The sequence below is a fragment of the Phocoena phocoena genome, chromosome 11, assembly GCF_963924675.1.
Source record: "Phocoena phocoena chromosome 11, mPhoPho1.1, whole genome shotgun sequence".
Classification (NCBI taxonomy): Eukaryota; Metazoa; Chordata; class Mammalia; order Artiodactyla; family Phocoenidae; genus Phocoena; species Phocoena phocoena.
Genome location: NC_089229.1, coordinates 46,904,950 through 46,925,589, shown reverse-complemented (window position 1 = coordinate 46,925,589; position 20,640 = coordinate 46,904,950). Strand labels below are relative to the sequence as shown.

The following is a 20,640-nucleotide window of genomic DNA, read 5'->3' as shown; positions in this document are numbered from 1 at the left end:
CAGCAGGAGGATTATATGTTAAATATACAGATGTTTGGGATGAGATTTTTTTTTTTTGTCCTTAGAAGTAGTTATGCACATGAAAGAGGATTGACCTGTAAAAGGACATAGATTTAACTTTACTATTAAAACACTGTGTGGAGTATTTTCATTTCTTTCTGTTGTGTGTGTGTGTGTGTGTGTGTGTGTGTGTGTGTGTGTGTAAGAAATAAACTAATGTACTGTGAAGTAAATGGGAATTTTAAAGAGCTTAAGTGACTTTCTTTTCCTCTGTAGGAAAGTCATAGTCACTCAATTCCCACTACAAACTTTTATTCTGAGAAGTGAGTAAATAAACATCTAACAGAAATTACCATTAGGGAACAATATTCTGTGTTTTCTACTGCTACTTTTGAGAAAAGAGAATGTAGACGGCAAACATAAGAGATTTAGATGAGAGTTTCAAGTTATCTCAGGGGAATTTTCAAATGAGTAAAGTATTGATACATATTTCTATCCCCACAAATTTCTTACCTAAATAGCTATTTTTAACTTGTGAGGAAAACTAAGACTACTGGAAGGGGCCAAGATGGAGGAGTAGAAACACCCTGAACTTACCTCCTCTGACAGATGAAATTTCTAACTACTTACAGGGCAACTATCTATGAGAATGACCTGAAGACTAGTAGAAAAGAAAAGATTGCCCACAACTAAAGATATGACGGAGGAACCACAAGTAGATTGACAGGAAGGGTAGAGAAGAAGCACAGTCAGGATCCACATCCTTGGGTTAGTGATCCACAATGGGAGGAATATCACAACTGTAGAGGTCCTCCCCAGAGAGTGAGGTGTCTGAAATCCACACTGGGCTCCCCAGAGGGCCTGACCTGGAAAATAAACCCCTAGGACACTTGGCTTTGAAAACCAGCAGGGTTTATATCCAGGAGAGGTTGAAGGCTATAGGAAACACAAACTCTGCTCCTAAAGGGCATGCACAAAATCTCACATGTTCTAAGTCCCAGCACAGAGGCAGTAGTTTGAAAGAAGCCTGGATCAGACCCACATACTGATTTTTGAGAGCCCCCTAAAGAGGCAGGGGCTAACTGGGACCTCCTTGGGAAGACAGACACTGGCAGCAGCTATTGTTAGAAGCTTGTTCTACCATGATGACATAGTGCAGGCAAGCAACATTTTTAAATCCTCCTTATAGTCTCCTAGCACTGGGGCATGGTCCCGTGCACCAGCAGATAAAGGCAAACATACAGTAAAGGTAATAGATGAACCACTTATAAAGCTAGTAAGAAGGTTAAAATACAAAAGTAGTAAATCATCTATATCCACAATAAGTAGTTAAGGGATACACAAAACAAAAAGATGTGAAATATGACATCAAAAATATTAAACATTGCTGGGACTATGAATGTGGTTAAATGCATTTGAACTTAAGAGATCATCACCTTTAAATACATACGTATATATGTATATATACATATATGTATATATGTATATATACATATATGTATATATATATACACATCCGTACATATATATGTGTATATATATATATATATATATATATATATATGCAGAAAAAGCTTTGGACAAAATTCAACATCCATTTATGTTAAAGTATGTCAAAGTAGGTACAGAGAGAACATACCTCAAAAGTACAGAGAGAACATACCTCAACATAATAAAGGCCATACATGGCAAACCCATGCCAACATCATAATCAATGGTGAAAAGATGAAAGCATTTCCTCTAAGATCAGGAACAATACAAGGATGCCCACTTTTGCCACTTTTATTCACACAGTGTTGGAAATCCTAACCACAACAATCAGACAAGAAAAGGAAATAAAAGGAATCCAAGATGGAAAGAATGAAGTAGAACTACCACTGTTTGCAGAGGACATGATACTATACATAGAAAATCCTAAAGATGCTACCCCCAAATTATTGTAACTAATAAATGAATTCAGTAAAGTTGCATGTTATACCATTAATATACAGAAATCTGTTGCATTTCTATACACTAGCAATGAACTATCAGAAAGAGAAATTAAGGAAACAATACCAATTACAGTTGCCTCAAAAGGAATAAAATACCTAGCAATAAATCTAACGAAGGAGGTAGATGGCCAGTACTTGAAAAACTGTAAGACACCAATGAAAGGAATTGAAGATGATGCAAACAGATGCAAAGATATAGCATGTTCATGGACTGGAAGAATTAACATGTTAAAAATGACCATCTACTAAAAACAATGTACAGATTTAATGCAATCCCTATCTAAATACCAATAGCATTTTTCACAGAAATAGAACAAATAATTTTAAAATTTGTATGGAAACACAAAAGACCCTGAATAACAAAAAACAATCTTGAGAAAAAAGAACAAAGCTGGAGGTATCATGCTCCCTGATTTCAAACTATGCTACAAAGCTACAGTAATCAAAACAGTATGGTACTGGCACAACAACAGACACTAGATCAGTGGAGCAGAATAGAGAGTCCAGAAATGAATGATCTTATGGGATCAATTAATCTGTGACAAAGAAGGCAAGAATGTACAATGGGGAAAAGACAGCCTCTTTAATAAACTGGAAAACTACATGCAAAAGATTCAAACTGGACTACTTTCCCGTATCATATACAAAAATAAACTCAAAATGGATTAAATATTTAAATGTAAGACTGGAAACCATAAACCTCCTAGAAGATAACACAGGCATTACGTTCTTTGACATTTGTCTTAGCAATATTATTTTTGGATATGTCTTCTCAGGCAAAGGAAACAAAAGCAAAAATAAACAAATGGGACTACATCAAACTAAAAAGCTTTTATGCAGCATAGGAAACTATCAAGAAAATGAAAAGGCCACCTAATTACTGGGAAAATATAGTTGTCATTGGGACTCACCATCTCTCTGTCTTTCCAACTCATAGCTCTACTTTTTCTCTTTGTTGGTTTTTCTTTCAGGTAGATTCTCCCCTTATGATACCAAGATGGCTACCAGCAGCTCCAAACTGACGTCTCTACCAGTATGAAAACCCTAAAGAAAAAAACAATTCTATTTTCAATTGTCCATATAAAATCCCAGGATTGAGTCTCATTAAACCATCATGGAACCATGATATTCATCATTATACCCAACACAGAATTAGCACAGTGACCAGGTGTATGATATACACTGAGTGGCTTTTGCATGTAACTAAAAAGTCAAGTGCTAGTCTTTATTATGTGGTAGCACACAGCTAGTTAATTGTCTGTTGATTCTTGGGATTCAGACAGTACACTTAATAAGAATGCAACATTCAGAGCCTTGGAAGGACAAACCTGGATGTTATAATGTGTTGACTATTCTTTGAGGCCTCAGGTAGGTTTCTCCAAGAAGTTGACAACTTTCAGTTGAACTAGAAATGGGAAAAGAAGCATATACATCTTTGTTCAAAAGGCCTTTTCTGCCTAATATCCAAGATGGATGACAGTCTAGTAATCTGGAGATGTATAAGACTGGAAAATATAAATTCCTGTTCTATACTAAGGTTAGTGCCAGGAACAGCATGGAGGAAAAAACTAACTGGGAAATAATTGTGGAGAAAATTTGATTCCCCAGGACACTTCTAAAGGTTTATTTTTCTGCTGAAGTAAAGTATGATTGAGAAGTTGCAAAATATTGTACATATGACTATGTCTCCCCAAGGATGTCCACATCCTAGTCCCCAGAACCTTTGAATATGTTACTTTACATGACAATAGGGACTCTGCAGATGTGATTAAATTAAGGATCTTGAAATGAGAGCACTATCCTGGATTAGCCAGGTAGATCCAATATAATCACAAAAGTCCTTAGAAGAAGGAGACAGGGGATCAGAGTGAGAGAAGGAGGTGTTACAATAGAAACAGAAGTTGGAGTCATGCAGGATCAGGATAGAAATGTGGATGTAGTCTCTAGAAACTGGAAAAGGCAAGAAAACAAATTCTCTCCTAGAACATCCAGAAGGAATGCAGCCCTACCAACCCATTTTAAACTTCTTAACTACTGAACTGTAAGATAATAAATGTGTACTGTTATAGGGCCCCAAGTTTATGATAATTTGTTATAGCAGCAATAGGAAACTACATGACAGAGGCAAATAATGCAAGCAGAAAAGAAATGTAAACAGAAACCCAGGAAAAACAAAATAAAATAAAAATACATGAAACACATGGTCTAAGAAAAAAATTAAAATGAAGCTACTGGTTAATAAAAGTGTAACAAAGAGTATACAGTTGACCTTAAAACTAGTAAGATTTTCCTTCAAAAAGGCAGGGAGTTTTACTTTGACTCTATAAAGATGAAAATATAATCTTGGCATAGTAAACTGGGCTGGCATTGGATAAATTTTACTATCATAATAATATAAAGACCCTCTAGTGCTTTTCAACTTTAAGAGTTAACTTATGGCAAAATATAGAAGACTTAGTTGTGTTTGTAAGACAAAATGCAAATTTCAACATCCCTGACAGCAAAAATTTAAAGTTTAGTTGACAGGAGGTAGGATATGGAAAGAGGATGAAAAGTAAAAAATAAAATAGATGCATTCATACTATGAACTTAAAAAAATGGGAGTTAAAAGAGATTGTTGAAAGCTAATGGAACAAGAAATAGAGGGTTATGAATATACACTAGAGCTATAAAGATGTACAGTAGAAGAACTAAAAATAATACAAATATCAAACATACGGAGGAAAGGAGAAAAGACAGGAATAATGTTAAGTGAGCTAAACTCTCATTTTTCTTATCAAGTTATGACTAGTTTTTAACTATCAGTCTCAGGCAGTATCTATTTATCAACAAATACTCTGTGGTTAAGTAATTAATATCCAGAATAGTTCAAGTCAGAAATTGTTAGAAAAGACTAACTGTGATAATAGGACAAAAGGGGCAATCAGAAGGCGAGAAGTTTCACTGATGAATTCTATCATGCATTTAAGGAAGGAAAAGTGGTAATCCCACACAATATAGAAAGTAAACAACAAGGGAACACTTCACAACTTTTTTTATGAGGCCACACTATCCTGATACCAAAATCAGATAGGCATTACAAGAAGAAAAAAGTTAAAAATTTAAAATAAAATATTATGAATTCAAATCTAGCAACATATAAAAAAGTTAATACATCTAGACAATGAGATCTGTCCTAGAAATGCAAAGTTGGTTAATATTCAAAAATTAATCAATGTAATTCACCAAATTAAAGTAGCAAAAGCAAATGATCATCATAATAGATGCTGAATAAACATTTGACAAAATTCAGGAGCTGTCATGATAAAAAAAATAATCATTGGTGATATACATGGAAAATCTAAAGCTAACATCATACTTAATGGTGAAAGATTGAACACTTTTCCCTTGTAATTGAGAATAAGGAAGGATGTTCACTCATACAACCAACCTGTATTCAATATAGCCAGTGTAAAATAAGTCAAGAAAAAGAAATAAGAAGCATACACATTGGAAATATAAAACACTTTTTTCCCTCATAAACATGATTGTTAACACAGAAAATCCAAAATAATCTACAAAAATAGCTATTAAAATAAATGTGAGTATAGCAAGGCCACAGGATACTATGTCAATATACAAATATTTTATATATATATATATATATATATATATATATAAAATTATATATATATATTTCTAGAAGAAAACAGAAGAAAGTATTCATGGACTTGGGGTACATAAATGTTTCATAGAAAGTAGAAAAAATAAAATTAATCATCAAAGAAAAAATTGATAAATTGGACTAAGTCAATATTAAAATCTTACTCTTCAAAAAGATTCTCTTAAAAAATCAAAAAAGGGCTTCCCTGGTGGCACAGTGGTTGAGAGTCCGTCTGCCGATGCAGGGGACATGGGTTCGTGCCCCGGTCCGGGAAGATCCCAGATCCTGCAGAGCGGATAGGCCCGTGAGCCATGGCTGCTGAGCCTGCGCGTCCGGAGCGCCCTGCAACGGGAGAGGCCACAAGAGTGAGAGGCCCGCGTACCGCAAAAAAAAAAATCAAAAGAGCAAGCCAAAGATTGGGTAGAAAATATTCACTATACATACATCAGACAAAAGACTTGTATCCAAAACATATAAAGCATTCTTACAGCAAAAAATGATAAGAAAAAAAATTTTAATGGGCAAAAGATTTAAATAAGTACCTCACAAAATAAAATATATTAATAACCAATAGGCACATGAAAAAAAGTTCAACATCATTAGTCATCATAGGTATGTAAAATGAAACCACAATAAGATGCCACTTCACACCTACTAGAATGGCTTAAATTAGAAAGACTGATAATACAAAGTGTTGGTGAAAATACAGAGCAATTGGAGCACTCGTATATTGCTTGTGGGAATTTTAAATGGCACAACCACTTTGGAAAACAATTTGGCAGTTCCCTATAATGTTAAACACATACAACCTAGTAACCCTACTTCTAGATATTTACCAAAGAGAAATGAAAAGAGATCCACACAAAGCCTTTACATGAGTATTCACAGCAGCTTCGTTAACAAAAGCCCACAACTAGAAACAATCCAAATGTCCATCAACAGGTGACTAGATAAACAAACTGCTCTAAATCCATGCCATGGAATACTACTCAGCAATAAAATGAAACAAACTTCAGATGCATGCAACAATACAGATGAATCTTGAAAACATGCTGAGTAAAAAAAAAAAAAAAAAAAAGACTCAAAATTTTCACACTGTATGCTTCCAGTTATATAAAATTTAGAACAGGCAAACTAATCTATAGTGACAGAAAACAGATTAGTAGTTGCCTGGGATTAAGTGTGGAAAGGATTAAAAGGGAAAGGACACAAAGGATGATAGAAATGTTCTATATGTTGTTTGTGGTACTTACTACATAGTTGTATTCATTTCTCAAAATGCATTGAACAGTATGCACATAATAGGTGCATTTTATTGTATGTAAAGTATACTTCAATAAAGATTACTTTTAAATTTGGGAAAAAATGTTACTTTCAAAAAATGAATTGTTGGGCTTCCCTGGTGGCGCAGTGGTTGAGAGTCCGCCTGCTGATGCAGGGGACATGGGTTCGTGCCCTGGTCTGGGAAGATCCCACGTGCCGCAGAGCGGCTGGGCCTGTGAGCCATGGCCGCTGAGCCTGCGTGTCCGGAGCCTGTGCTCCACAACGGGAGAGGCCACAACAGTGAGAGGCCCGCGTACCACACAATAAATAAATAAATAAATAAAACAACAAAAAACCCTGCTTTTAAAAAAAAAAAAAAAAAAAAAAAAAAAATGAATTGTTACAGAATTGTGATTTAAAGACTGGATTATAAAAAAGGATGAATAAGTACCACAGATGCATGATACTAAATTATGAAGTAGGTTAAACTTCTTTTTTTATGCTCTTTAACATTTTCTGTAATCTGCTCCTTTCTCCCTCCCAACCTCTGAAAATGCCTGGAACATTATTTTCAAAGAGAAACATGAGAGTAACAGTAGAAGTAATAATACCTCACTTTTGATTAGTCACTATGGTTTACTAACCTCATATACTATCTCATTCTATTTTTAACAACCCCATAAGGTAGACCTTTACTATTTTTCATTTTACAGTTGAGAAAACTAAAGCTCAGAAACTACTAAAATTCCCTAAAGCAATATCTTTGCTTCATTTAAGTCTCAGCTCCAATGACAACTTCTCAGAGACGTCTTTCCTGACCTCGCTTTCTAAAATAGTACTTGTCTATTCCCTTATGGGCTTTATTTCCTCAAATATGTACCACTAAACTTACATGAGGACAGGAACTTTGTCTATGATGTTCACTACCATATACACCTAGTTCAGTGTTTGACGCATAGTCAGTTTCCAATAAATGTGTTGAACATTGAAGTAGTTTGCCTGAAGTTATAGAGCAAGGCCAAGGTTCTAACCCAGATTTTTCAACTCAGAAAATCTATTTCAGATTCTACTTCATTCTAGAGTCTGAAGCAAAACCCTGTCTCCTGACCCCAAACACTTCAAGTTCCATTTATCCCTTTCTCCTGATCCTATGACCCTTTTTATTATTTCTTCTGAATCATCCAAGCAGAAATTGTAGTTTTGGTTAGTGATACCAATGAGGGATGAGCTAGTTCTAGGTCTGAACAACATTATCTCTTGAAATTCTTTTTTTTAAAGCAAATTTTATTTTCTGTAGGCTACAATACAGAAAACCCAAGGAATAAACCTATAATAACTCAAATGAATTAAAAAGCAAACGCAAAATACTACGTACATGAAGCCTGTGTCTTATTTATCTTTGTATCCCTGTTGCCAGGTATACAGGCATACTTCAGGGATACTGTAGGTTCAGTTCCAGACCACCTCAACAAAGTGAATATTGCTATAAAGAGAGTCACACTAATTTTTTGGTTTTCCAGTGCATATAAAAGTTATGTTTATACTATATTGTAATCTATTAAGTGTGTAATAGCATTAGATCTAAAAAAATGGACATATATAAAAAGTACTTTATTGCCAAAAAATGCTAACCATCATCTGAGGCGTCAGTGAGTCCTAATCTTTTTACTGGTGGAGGGTCTTGCCTCGATGTTGACGGCAGCTGACTGATCAGGGTGGTGGTTGCTGAAGGCTGGGGAGGTTGTGGCAGTTTCTTAAAATAAGACAGCAATGACATCTGCCACACTGGTTGATTCTTCCTTTCACCAACGATTTGTCTGTAGCATACAATGCTGTTTGGTAAAACTTTACCCACAATAGAACTTCTTTCAAAACTGAGGTCAATCCTCTCAAATCCTGCTGCTGCTTTATCAACTAAATTGATGTAATATTCTAAATCCTGTACTGTCATTTCAACAATCTTCACAGCATTTTCACCAGGAGTAGATTCCATCTCAAGAAATCACTTTTCTTTGTTCATCCTTAAGAAGCAACTCCTCATCTGTTCAAGATTTAGCATGAGATTGCGGCAATTCAGTCACATCTTCAGGCTCTAATTCTAGTTTTCCTGCTATTTCCACCACATCTGCAGTTACTTCCTCCGCTGAAGTCTTGAGCCCCTCAGAGTCATCCATGAGGGTTGAAATCAACTTCTTCCAAACTCCTGTTCGTGCTGATATTTTGACCTCTTCCCATGAATCACAAATGTTCTTAATGGTATCTAGAATGGTGAACGCTTTGCAGAAAGTTTTCAAGTTACTTTGCCCAAATCCATCAGAGGAATCACTATCTGTGAAGGCAGCCATAGCCTTACGAAATGTATTTCTTAAATCATAAGACTTGAAAGTTGAAATGGCTCCTTGATCCATAGGCCGCAAGATGGATGTTGTGTTAGCAGGCATGAAAACAACATAAATCTCATTGTACATCTCCGTCAGAGCTCTTGGGTGACAAGGTGCACTGTCAATGAGCAGTCGTATTTTAAAAGAAATTTTTTTTCCTGAGCAGTAGGTCTCAATGGTGAGCTGAGAATATTTAGTAAACTGTGTCATAAACGGATGTGCTGTCATCCAGGCTCTGTTATTCCACTGATAGAGCACAGGCAAAGTAGATTTTGCATAATTCTTAAGGTTCCTAGGATTTTCAGAATGACAAATGAGCACTGGCTTCAACTTCAAGTCACCAGCTGCATTAGCCTGTCCTTTGACGCTTTGAAGCAAGGCATCGACTTCTCTATGAAAGTCTGAGATGGCATCGTCCTCAATGGAAGGCTGTTTCCTCTACACTGAGAATCTGTTGCTTAGTGTAGCTACCTTCATTAATTATCTTAACTAGATCCTCTGGATAACTTGCTGCTGCTTCTACATCAGCACTCTCTGCTTTACCTTGCATTTTTATGTTATGGAGATGACTTCTTTCCTTAAACTTCATGAACCAATCTCTGCTAGCTTCTTCAGTTTCCTCACCTCTCTCAGCCTTCATAGACTTGAAGGGAGTTAGGGCCTTGCTTGCTCTGGATTAGGCTTTGGCTTAAGGAGAATGCTGTGATTGGTTTTATCTTCTATCCAGAACACTAAAACTTTCTCCATATGGGCAATAAGGCTGTTTCACTTTCTTATCATTCATGTGTTCACTGGAGTAGCAGTTTTAATTTCCTTCGAAAACATCTCCTTTGCATTCACAACTTGGCTAACTGTTTGGTACAAGAGGCCTAGTTTTTGGCCTATCTCAGCTTTCAACATGCCTTTCTCACTAAGCTTAATCATTTCCAGCTTCTGATTTAAAGTGAAAGGTGTATAATTCTTCCTTTCATTTGAACACTTAGAGGATATTGTAGGATTATTAATTGGTCTAATTTCAATACTGCTGTGTCTCAGGGAATAGGGAGGCCCAAAGTGGGAGAGAGTGAGAGATTGAAACATGAGGGAACAGTCAGTCAATGGAGCGGACAGAACACACAACATCTATGGATTAAGTTCTCTGTCTTATATGGTCATGGTTCATGGGGCGCCAAAACAATTACAATAGTAACATCAAAGATCACTGATCGGGACTTTGCTGGTGGCGTAGTGGTTAAGAATCCACTTGCCAACGCAGGGGACATGGGTTTGATCCCTGGTCCAGGAAGATTCCCACGTCTCAGGGCAACTAAGCCCATGTGCCACAACTACTGAGCCTGCACTCTAGAGCCCGCAAGCCACAAAAAGATCACTGATCATAGATCACTATAACAAATATAATAATAATGAAAAAGTTTGGAATGGTGTAAGAATTACCAAAATGTGACACAGGGACACAAAGTGAGCAAATGCTGCTGGAAAAATGGAGCTGATAGGCTTCCTTGACACAAGGTTGCCACAAATCTTTGACTTGTAAAAAACACAATATCTGTGAAGCACGATAAAGTGAAGTGCAATAAAATGAGGTATGCCTGCAGTGCCTGACAATTAGTGAACTCAAATATTTGTTATTTATATGACTTAGACCACATCCTCTCTCCCAATACCACACACTCACAACTGTCTCCTGAAGATATTGGTGTGTTTTTAATCTCAGTACTTCCTGCTTTTCAATCGTAAAGTAACACTTTGCTAGAGTTCAGTTCTACCTAACTCATACCCTTCCTGCTACTGAGGCTTCCCCAGATAAAAAGAGCAATACTGTATACCCACCACTATGTTGCTCATGTAAGTAGAGACTATACTTGTATCTACTGATGACATTCTCCTGTAATTAAAAAATACATACAAGCAATAAGAATCTTATATAGTTGAAAGGTTAATTCTTCTAATAGTCTCATAGCTTCCCTTCAGTTATATATCAGAAAAGGAAACATCACAGAAAATGACTCCTTGGGTACACAGAGTTATAACCTCATTAATAATGTTACAAGAAGAAGCTGCAGATAGAATCAAAGGGGTAAACAAGATAACTGGAAATGGCCCATCCCACTTGTTTTATTACCTTTAATAATAATGTGTATTAAACTCTCTGCTTTTTCTTGATGAAGAAAGTGGGATATGGGGAGGGGGATGTTTTACTATCTGCAACTGACATTTCTACAAGGCCACACTAGCAGAGGAAACAAAAATCCTGGAAGGCTCAGTAGCAAAATGTGGGAGATACAGCAAGGACTATGTAGTCAAACAACCCTGAATTTGAATCCTTGTTCCGTTTAGTAGCTATGGAATCTTGAGTACGTTGCTTAACTTGTCTGAACCTCAATTTAGCAACCTATAAAATAGGGATATTAGTACTGTCTTGAGAGTGTGGTCAAGAGAACTGAATGAGATAATATGTACAAATGCTTAGAGCATTGGTACCTAATGCCTGGTACAAAGTAGTCCTCAACAAATAGGTGAATTAGAGTATAGACTACACCATTATAATAAAGAGACCCCAAAAACAGTGGGTTAAAAAATGGTTGTTTTTCTCTCACTTCTCACTTAACAGTCCCAAATTGGTGGGCTCAATTTGGTGAGATCATCCTGGGACCCAGATTGCTATTTCTGCCACTCTTCACATCAAGGACACTGCTGCAGTTGTAGCCACTATCCAGCCAGTGGAAAGAAGGAAAGTAGGAGTCCCAAGCAAGCAGCTTTATTCTTAAGGAAATGATGCTGAAGTTGCACACATCATTTCCAGTCACATCACACTGGCAAAACTTAGTCTTCTATAGGCCACATCTTGCTGCCTGGGATGCTGAGAAATAAAGTTGGGCAGTCATGTGATCAGCCAAATTCAGGTGTTCTCTTCCTAATAGGAAGAAGGGTTAGCAATTTCTGCCATAGCAAACTGGCTTTATTGCAGGAAACATCACAAAGGATGCTCTATAAGGGAAGTATACCACAAAGTAGATGAGTACCTGAAAAAGTGATTAACTTTCAGCAATGAATAACTGCAGAGCTAACAACATTCACAGATTTATGCATTTAAGCAAATTCGATCAGTTGTAGATTCTGATATCTTCAACCTGTGGACTCAGCCGCACTTGGTCCCTGAGCCACTTCTGAGCAATATGAGGAAGCATCAGCAGCTGGTTGGATCTAAAAATAGTCATGGTGTTGTGTTGACCATGATTTGAGGGGAGTCCAGGGATCTCAGCCTTCTCTTAAGGCCTTCTAAGATGTATTCTGCATTGGCTTCCTTATTTGATCTTTATTAATATCTGAGAATCTATATACTTGACTGTCATACCTCCTCCCTACTTCTTCCAGCACTTTCCACTAGGAAGGCCTTGTTTCCTTATAGTCCCAGCTGCTAGCTAAGGATCTTGCTACAAAATAAATCCAGGACTTAAAACCACAATGTTGCTACCCATCTGAGTTTTACTACTCCCTGACGCCTTGCACTCCCACTTCCTATCAGATAAGACTAACTTGGATATTAATGACAGCTGGAAGTAAGCTTACTATGCCCTTTGGACTTGCCATAGTAGGCTGCCAACTATCAGTTTGTTGGGACTGAGTGTGCTTGAAGGGGGGCAATAAAGGAACCTTCAGCCTGGCAAATCTACAAATCTTATTACTGGCTTCTTTTCCCTACCAGTCTCTGCCACTAAGGTCCCAGGCATGCCTTTCAGTTACACTTGCCCGAGTTATGACTAGAGCAGACAGGAAGCTTCAGGATAGAAGGGTCATGACAAAATGGCAGTTCCTTAAGAAAGAACTGAACAAGGCAGTAATTCTAGGACTGGGGTAAACTTGGCTTGACACTATGTTCCACGACAAAGAACCAAATCTGTCTTGTTCACTGAGTGTTTTCAGTGCCTAGCACAGAATAGTACCTATTAGGAGCCACTATTTTCTGTTAAGATGAATGAGGCACTAAGCAGGGATGTGAGTTCAAAGAAGGGAGAAGCCTAGTTTTGAAAATCAAGACTTTAAATACACCAAATTTTCCTATCGCCAGTATCTCCTTATAAGAGAATCTACTCACACCACCAAATCTTGCCCCACAGCTGAGCCCAGAGACAGAACTGGCTACATCATTTATGGGGCTCTCATTTGAAAATTAAGTATTTCATGATAGTGACAGTGGAACATTAAAGTGAGTGTGGAGAGCCCTTCTGAGCCCAGGACCCCATGTGACTGCCCAGGTCGCACACCTATGAAGCTGCTTGCCCAGCAGCCATGTTTACACAAGTAACCTTGCTCCCCAGACACAGGTGACCCAAGCTGGCTCAATGATATCCTCTCCAAAGAACTAAATCTAAGAGACATAGAGATTAAGTCAGTTGGACGGTGGTGGGCACTGAGTGACTAGTTAATGTGGACTTTTAAAGTGGCGGCCATTTGCAACCATGTGCATGCAGTTTCATAAGCAGAAAAGCCAGTTGTAAGAAAAACTGGAGAATGTAGCAGCATTAGGTGAGATAACCAAGATACCATGTGACCACAGAGAGCATCAGAGGAGAGAGAGAAGCTACCTGATGAGTTCTCAGGAGGCCGGATTATAGAGACTACTTTCCTGTTCCCATGAGGCCTAGCTGTACTTGAAATCCCCTATGCCGTCTTAGACAGAACTAGGTTGTGTGTACTAACCACAAACAGATCTATAATTGTTTCTGTATCTATCCATTTGTTTATGTATTAAGTGGATGCATAAGATGTCTCAGACTCAAATCCAGTATCACAGAAGGCTAGTTCATTCTAGACTTCTCTTCTTGCTCATCTGTAACTTCCCTCTTCAACAGAGAGAAACCTGGCTCTTAACATCCACCATCCATTACTTATTTGTTCAATCCTTTCGATCATTTTTAAATTGGGCTGTTTATTATTTTTTTACATATAATAACTATTGAATAATCTTATTGAATTGTAAGAGTTCTTATTCTTAACTATTGTGGATATGTCTTTTACCAAGTATATGTGTTGCAAATATTTTCTCCCAGTTCAAGCTTTTCTTTTCATCTTCTTTCAAAGATCAAAATGTTTTCATTTCAATGAAGTTCAATGTATTTTTTTTTTCTTTTATAGTTTGTGCTTTTTGTGTTCCATCTAAGAAACTTTAGCTTAAGCCAAGGTTTCAAAGATTGTCTCCTATGTTTTCTTCTAGATGTTTTATAGTTTTAGCTTTAGGTCAAATGATCCATTTTGAGTTAATTTTTGTCAACACAGTTCTCACAAGATAGCATTTTTATTATTGCATTCACATTTCTTTGGTTACATAGTATTCAAATTACATTACTGCAGTAACAAGTCCAACTATTATGAACAGCTTAGAAAAGCACAACCAAGTCTTGGTAAGTGTACTACTCAGCTGAGAGAGGGACGTGCAGAGTATACTAGAGAATAGCCTCCCTAGCCTTCAGTCTTCAGCACTGTGGGCCTCAATGGGCAAGTTTTATGACAGAATGGTAAATTTTGGTTAATCTGGTATATAGGTAAACAGGCGATGGGTTAAAGAACAACTACCAGATATAAACAAGTGAGTTGACAGATCATTTTTGTGCCTGCCAAACTAGCCCCAAATTATGTCCTTATTTTCGGATGTCACAATTTTTAAAAACTGGCAGACTTGAGTGGATTACAAACTGCTCTTCAGAGTTCTGTGACTCCATGGCGGTTAACTCAGTAATTCAAGTGAAAGAAGTTGCTTTTTTGTTTTTCTATTTTGCATGGAATTATTTTTTCTTTTCTAGCGGCTCCATAGCTTAAAAGAAAGGGAGTAAAAGTTGGAAATAATGATTGAACAGATACTTACTCAGAGGAAATCAATCAGATATGAGTGTGTTGGATAGTACCTGTGGAAGACGGCGTTTGTTCCCTAACCAACAGCCATTTCCTCCTCTTTGCTGCACAGAACCCTGATTTTGTACCAGTAACAATGTACCCAATATAGCAGACACTAACAAAGCAGCAAAGTGTTGCCAGCTGCAGAGACCCAGTGCTGAGCCCCCATCCTGCTTGATCCTACCTCAAGAAAATTCTACAGTCCTCAGGCATTTCTCTGAGTTTTCACTTCTTAGTTAGTTGGCCTTTATAACATCCAAGTAAGGTTGACAGGTAAATGAATAAATGGTGACAAGGTGATGTTATAAACAGGTCTTGATTCATTTTAGTTATTTAAGGTTGATTCATGAATTGCTTCACCAGGTTGATTCACATTTACATGTCTCAAGGGAGACCACTTTCTCCAGTTTCCTTGGAAGACAGTTTACCAGCCTTACCAGTCTTGATGTCAAAATGTAAATATACTTGCTTAGTTCTCCTGAGAAGAATTTCTCTCTGTAAAAGTGAGCTTAGAATATCGTTTTACTTACCTTCAAAATATTTTTAAGCTTGAGTGATAATGTGCTATGGAAGAAAAACCTTATTTGATCTGATTTAATAAAATCAGAAGTCCCATTTTATGATTTAAGTATACATAATTTTACATTACAATCATTTTGTTTTATTAATTTGGACTATGTTGAGTAAATCATTTTTGCTGTTAAAAGAGCCTGCCTAATTTATTCTCTGAATTGTGAACAGATAAATTAAATTATTAGTCTCTTTAAATTTCCTTTGGAAACATCTTCTCCAAACTACAAATCATAAAAGCCAAGACTGATGTTTTGACTAACCTAAAATACAATGATTGGTAGGCACAAAATAAAGAATAGTTTAAAACGCCATTCCAGATAAATTTGAGAAGACACAGAAATGTAACAAAAAGAAAATACCTACCTCAGCTCCATCACTTGAAGGCATGGCTGGAAGAGGAATCAGCAATGATGCCAAATAAGAAACATGAAAGTCATTTACTCCCAACCACAATTTCACAGAAGTGGAAACTAGGGCTCAGAAAGATTGAGTGATTAACTTTAGATCATATTCCTTGTCATTGGCAGGAGTCTAAATCCAGGTTTCCTTACTTCCAGTCGTGTGTTATTAATGGTTGTTGTTTTCCATTAAATTATCTCTGGTGGGGATGATCACATCTGTTATGGCCATCTTTATGCTGGATATCAATGACTAGTCTAATTGGTCAGTCATCATTATCCTGGCGATCAAAATGATTAGGGAGGTTGACCCCTCTGTTTCATTCACTTCTGATGGATGAACTTCAACCTTGTCATAGCTGCCCTGGATTTTCGACTTGGTTTTGTGAGCATAAATTAATCAACTTTTCCAGTTTTCCATTTCAATCCTGGGGAAAAAGAATTAAGAGATTAAATCTAGCATGTAGAGTTGTATAAGTTAATCAAAGAATGAGACTATCTCACATTTGTAAAGCACTTCACAGATGATGAAGTGCTATATGTCACAACTCTGTGAGATATTATTCCCACTTTACAGGTAAGAGATATGACTTGTCCAACTGAGTTGCAGAAACAGACTAGAAACAAGTTCCTCTATCCCCAAATCCAGTGCTCTTTCCACATTTTACCTATTGCAAATCACTTAAGAAAATATTTACCTTCTATTATAATGGACACGATTAACTCATTTCCGTTAAAAAAAATGAGGGAAGGCCAAATGTTTTTCTCATCTATTATTATTCTAATACTTGGAGAAACACAAACCTGAACTAGGAAGGTTTAAACATTTGTAGTAGAATGAATTAATTAATTCACAACAAACATGTATACTGAGCACTTACTATGCACCACAAGCTGTTAGTTATGAAGGGACAAACCTGTTTCTGGGAGTAATATGTAAACTGTAAACACTAATGTAGAGTGTCATTATTTTAAAAGAAAATTCACAACTTAGTTATAGCCTGTAAATCTCTGGATATCATTAGACAAAGGCCCAAATTAAAGACTCAGAAATGCTTACTAAAAAGAAATCTTCCCAGTCACCTACTTCAATAGCCACCCCTTCAAGATAAGGAAACCTAGAAGGTAGAGGTTAACTGACTTGCCAAACATCACTTCACCAGTTAGTGTCAAAGCAAGATAATTGCTTTAGAAAGGTTTAAAGTTTCAGGACACAATGAGAAGTCTTGAGACTTATTTGAAACTTTAACAACCAGGACCAAACAATGGTTTAACTTGTCTACAGCAAGTAAACATAAAACACAAAGGAAGCTTCTAGTTGCTTTTTCAGTAATGTGGCAATTCCCTAGTCCCTAATTGTGGAGAGATGACTAAATGGTTTATACGTAACAGCTATCAGTAATGGAAATCGCCTGACACAACGATCAGGCAAAGTTGGAGCATTTACATTTCAACTACTTTGTTGTTTTTACAAAACTGAAAAGTACTGTTGGTGTTGATACAGTACCCCCCTCCCTCAAAGCTCAAGTTATCACTTTCAACTGTTATGTAGGATACTTTGAGCTGGAAAATTTTAAAGGTGTTATTTCCACAGCACATTAGCATAACAAACACAAAACACCTTAAGTCAATGAGCATGGCACTACATAGAATTAATGGAATGTAGACAAATGAGATGTGATCAGTAAGTGAATGCTTCGTTTTCAGTCCACTTTATTCATATCACAGAGTTTCCTCAAAATTCAAAGCAATCTTAACTATCTGTCATTAACTTCCACTGAAAGAAATGGAAAAATCCATTAATAAACACTGCTTGTCAAATTGGAATCTACATTCTTTTAAATCAGTGGAACACTGTAGGCATAGAACCCAAGCATAAATAATGCTGTTAGCAATTGGGTATCCATTCACTTTACTGGATGGCAAATAAAAAAGGCATGCGAACAGATATGAAGTACTGGCCAACTTAATTGCTCTTTAAAATACCTGTCTCAACATACCTTGCAAAGTATATACCGGAGGATAAAAGGAGAATGAGGCAAAGGAGGAAATCAGGTACAGAAGGATCTATGATGATGTCAACTTAATTTTAGCTGTAGCACCAAACTGGCCTCTGCTTACTTTGTTTATTCTGGGCATTAGGGTTCTGACTGCCAATGTTAATTGGGTCCATCAAATTTGGTATTTCACCTAATTGAAAATCTTTGAGGATTTCCTTGTAAAAGCACTAATTTAAAAGAATAAAACCTCCTCTATGGAGGTTTAACAGACATAAATGTACACAGTGAATTATAAATCAAGTAATAGGAATAAATACTCATAGAAAATTACAAATAATCCCACTTTACCGAACATCAATAAAACACAATAAAACTGAGTAATGAAGATAGACTCTTTATCCTCCATGTTAAAGTATAATTTTCAAAAAATAAAATCATGACTCTCAAGCAAATATAAAATTAACACATGTAAAAGATTTTCTTTAACTCATTAACCCTAATGAGAGAGCCAGTAAGATGTTACGATAAATTCAAAAAGAATTTAAGAAGCTGGAGTATTTACAGGAAATTTAACAAAGAAATATTAAAATAAGATTGCTGGGTTAAGATATAAGCTGGTGATGACCAATAGGCCATAAATCTCTGGGGTTATCTGTTTGGAAGATAAGGACTGTGATTAAATGAAACTATAACTCCATCTGAAAACCCTCCTCATCCCCCAAATCAAAGACTAGTGGGAATTTGAAAAACAATGAGTTGAGAGAATCATCCTTTTACCTAAATTTGTATTTGAATCTCTAGTTATTCCTTTATGATAGTTTTTCTGGAAATGGAATTAGAGTTTCAAAGGCTATGAACTCTGGAGTCAGACCCAGGATTATGTCCCCCTCCCCCCTTCCCCTTATTACTAGCTTTGTGACCTTGGTAACTAAGGCCTAGGTTTGCTCATCTGTAATGTGGACATCGTATTACAGAGATGCTACATAATATATTTTAAAATTTAGCTCAGACCTATAGCTCAAATAGATGGTAGCAACCAAAAGCAACACCTCACCTCTACCCCACTTTATCATGCATTCCATTTAAATGTCATCTCTTCATAGAGGTTTTCTTTGTCTATCTCCTTCACCCCAGATATTCCCTACCTATAGGTGATGGATGCCTATAATTTATACATCTAGAAATCTAATCTATCATTACTTTGGGAAGAAAAGCATTTTATACGGTTAAGGATTGGCTACCTTTATAAATCTCTTACATTTTGGAATTCTCATAAGTTAAACAAATTTAGTTTCATTTATATTTAGGTATGCAATACAAAATGAATATTTGTACATTTTAAATAGAAGTATATGGGACTTCCCTGGTGGCTCAGTGGTTAAGAATCCTCCTGCCAATGCAGGGGACACAGGTTCTAGCGCTGGTGCTGGAAGATCCCACATGCCATGGAGCAACTAAGCCCATGTGCCACAACTACTGAGCCTGCACTCTAGAGCCCGTGCACCACAATTACTGAGCCCAAGTGCCGCTACTGAAGCCTGCGTGCCTAGAGTCTGTGCTCCACAACAAGAGAAGCCACTGCAACGAGAAGCCTGCCACCACAACAAAGAGTAGCCCCCGCTCGCAACTAGAGAAAGCCCATGCACAGCAACGAAGACCTAACACAGCCAAAAATAAAAAATAATATTTTAAAAAATAAATAAATAGAAATATATCTGGCATATAACACTGTATAAATGTAAGGGATACAACATACTGATTTTGATACCTTTATATATTGTAGTTTGATTGTCATTTTATCAATAATTAGCACCTCTATCACTTTACCTAATTATCATTTCTCATCATTTGAGTGGTTAGAATAACTAAGTTCTTATCTCTAAGGCTTATTTACTACTTGTTGCAAGTTTGTACCCTTAAACAACATATGTTCTATCCCATTCCTCCCCCGCCCCCAAACCCTGGTTTCCACCATTTTACTCTGTTTCTACGAATTTGCCTTTTTTAGATTCCACATATGAGTGAATCATATAGTACTTATCTTTCTCTGTCTGACTTACCTCACTTAGCATAATGTCCTCAAGATTCATCCAGGTTATCACAAATGACAAGATGTCCTTCTTTGTCATGACTTAATAATATTCCATTTGTGTGTATTATACCACAACTTCTAACAATTCATCTGTTGGTGGGCCTTAGGTTGTTTCCATATCTTGGCTATTGTGAATAATGCTGCAATAAACATGGGAGTGCATATATCTCTCAATATCCTGTTTTCATTTCCTTTAGGTATACACCCAGAAGTAGCATTGATGGGTCATATGGTAGATTTATTTTTAATATTTTGAGGAATTTCCATATTGTTTTCCATAGTGGCTGAACCAATTTATATTCCCACTAACAGTGTACAAGGTTTCTCTTTTCTCCACATCCTTGCCAACACTTGTTATCAATTGTCTTCTTAATGATAACCATTTAACAGGTGTGAGGTAATATCTC

The 20,640-nt window shown here is 36.7% G+C and overlaps 1 pseudogene; it reads right to left on the bottom strand.

Moving 5' to 3' along the window:
- Positions 1–8,524: 8,524 nt before the first annotated feature.
- LOC136131357 (tigger transposable element-derived protein 1-like) lies at positions 8,525–10,400 on the bottom strand (annotated as a pseudogene).
- Between the last annotated feature and the right edge of the window lie 10,240 nt (positions 10,401–20,640).